Source organism: Cricetulus griseus, assembly GCF_003668045.3.
Source record: "Cricetulus griseus strain 17A/GY chromosome 1 unlocalized genomic scaffold, alternate assembly CriGri-PICRH-1.0 chr1_0, whole genome shotgun sequence".
NCBI lineage: Eukaryota > Metazoa > Chordata > Mammalia > Rodentia > Cricetidae > Cricetulus > Cricetulus griseus.
Window position 1 is genome coordinate 234055377 of NW_023276806.1, and position 3016 is coordinate 234058392.

Consider the following 3016-nt stretch of genomic DNA (forward strand, 5'->3'; position numbering starts at 1 on the left):
TTTTTCGACTGACACTCCAACCAGAACCTCGAGTAATGACTTCAATCAAGTTGAGGATTTCAACGTAGATCTTCAATCAAACAAATCATCTAACATGGACTAGACATAACTCATTAGAGACTTTCCCTATACTGACTATTTTTTTCCACAGGGCCCCCACATGACCATCTTCGTCCCGTTTCAGCAGGAAGTAACCTAGAAGATGCTACGCCCCCGTTCCCCATTATTGTGTATTAGGGTAGTGTAAGCCTAGTTAAGAATGACCTTCTTATTGTTTAGAGTTGGGATTGGAAGAAGGTGTTCAAGTTAGACACTTTTTCCACATGACTTTAAGACTTAGCTAGAATAGACATAGGATGTATCATAGCAGATTATTTTATATTCTTGTATTCCACCCTTATGATTGTTAGTTTTGGATATTTTACACTATTAAGTTTTAATCCTCTCTTAGACTAAAAGGGGAATTGTAGGGAGTAACCCTAGCCCTGCCCAATAGTCCTGGGGTAGGTACCAGGTGGACCTGGGGACTCGCCCATAAGGGCGGGGTGAAGGAAAGCCGGCATGACGTAAAGGGGGCTTCTTAAAGGACTGCACGTGGGGACCGCGCTCTCTCTCTTTGTTCTGGCTGCGCTGGCTGGGTTCTTAACCTAGCTCTGGCCTGTGTTTCACCCGGTTGTGCTTGGAAATAAAGAGACCTTAATCCAATAGTCAAAGACAACTCTACATCACTGTGTGATCTCCTTCCAAACTTAAACATGTGTACACATGCACACACACACACACATATGCACACACACACACACACATTTACACGCACATCACCTGAGCAAAGTTGTTCAAACCTGTAATCCTAGTACTTGGGTGGCTAAGGCAGCGGAATTGCTGCTAGTTTGAAGCCCACCTGGATTACAAAGGTATGCCAGACAAGCTTTGGCTACAGAGAAATACCTGTCTCAAAATTAACAAAGAAAAACACCAAGAATAAAGACTTCAAAATATATAATTGGAGTGAGTGCTTTTCTGTTACTAAGTTAAAGGATGTATTTACTGGTAAATACGGGTTTAAGCAGCAACACATATTATAGAGCAATATGGATACTAATTAATCATTTAGCCTTTGAAGTTTTAAGGTTATCAATCGAAAATTAATGATCTCATTAACTACTTCACAGGACTTTTGTATGAAATCAATACTAGTTTTGCATTAGCACATTGCATGGCTTGGTTTCTGTTTAGCATTTACTTTCTGGACCATAAAGACATTTATTTTCTCATAGTTAACCTTCTCTAACCTTCCTAAAGCTCCTTTATCATTATATGCTTGATGCTTCCTTAACTAGACTTTGAGAGCAGTCTTTTGAGTTTCTGCCTGGTTAATTAACAGATTCTTGAATTTAGCTACTTTGCCTTAGCTTAAGCCTTGACATCAAGGAAATATATATTTTCAAATGAAGAATCTATAAGCTTCCCAAGTTTAATAAACCTAACAAAAATAAGTTCAGTTAGTGGAACACACATGAAATAACAAACACAAGTTCTTTCCATCTACTTGTGACAATTATCAGTCACAGAGACAATTTTCTGTGAATTATTAAGCAGATCACCTTTAATGTTATCAGGCAAAAAGGACAGTGAGGGGAAATGAAGGCACATACTTCTTTGAATTACTAGATGTGACAGAAACCCAGAAACAAAGACTCAGACATCAACGCAAGATGGTAGGTGCATTGAGAGATCAGAGACAACAGCAAAATGGCAGACAAAATCTACCTGTGTAGGTGAATTTCCCATAATGTAGGAGAAAGAATTCAGGGTTTATAAATTTGTCCATATCTGAAAAAATCAGAAAGAATAAGTAGAGAAATTTTGGGTTGCCTCATGATTTTCCAAATTTCTGTGTCTTAGCAGAAAGAATTCAGAGGAAGAAGTACCATGGGGAGTAAGGAAATAAAGAACTCTCAGGGCATCCACCACCACAGTGAGATTTGAGCACCTTAATCTTAGTTGGGTGATTCTCTCAAGTGCTGTAGATAAGCAAATCTATCCGAGAAGCTATTCTAGGTTTTAAAAATACTGTTCTGCAAATATTAGAAAAGAGAATAAAATGAGGCATATAAGTAATGCAAGCAAAGAGGGAAAGACACTTATTACTAACTTATGTAAGAGAATACTAAGATTGCAATAAATATTCTTCAAAGTCACAGAAAGAGTCTGGGGTGTGGTCAGAGTGACATAGCAAGACTTTAACTATGAAGGTCGCATGCATGCAGTGCTCTCTGTTCCATGCATCGCCTAGTTGTAGGGGACTTGCTTTCATCGGATGACTAATATCCTATTAAATATCTGTGAATCAAACTTGCTCTGATTCCTTTGTGGCATGCATTTATTGCACCCCACTATATTTTGTTGTCAGGACGGGATTTTTTATTCTGAACCTGCTTGTGAGTAGTAGCTTTTTGGTGGGATTTATTCCCCTGCCACATCGGTGCCCAGGTAATTTTTCATCTTCACCCATGGCACTAACTGCCACAGAATGTTTCTGGCATCGTTTGCACTGAGAGGAGCTCTGCACATCTCCAGCTCCTGCCTTGGCCTGCAGCCTAGAGTTTTCTTTCCCCTGCAGGCAGTCTCTCCCCTTCACCTCTGAGCGCATTCCAGCTGGGACTGAGAACATGCTCAGGTATTAAACTCTGTTTGGACCAACTGCGATTTCTACCCCATGGCTTCTGTGACTTGGGACTGAGACATGCTGGACCACGTGGGCTTTCAGCAGGTCTCCTCCATTTTTGGAAACCTGTGGCTCCTCCCCTTCCGTGTTAGCCTTCACGGTTTCTTTTTCTCTGCAGGCTTCTACCCGCATGCCAAGCACTGCCTCTGCTCACAAAAGAGTTGCAGTTTCTGCCTGCTAAGATCCGTGGTCACAAGTCATCTACCGGTACCCAGAATCCCACTACTGCCCTGCAGGTTATCTAGAACTCTTCTGCTATCAAAAGTCAATTCCTTCTCTCTGTTATAA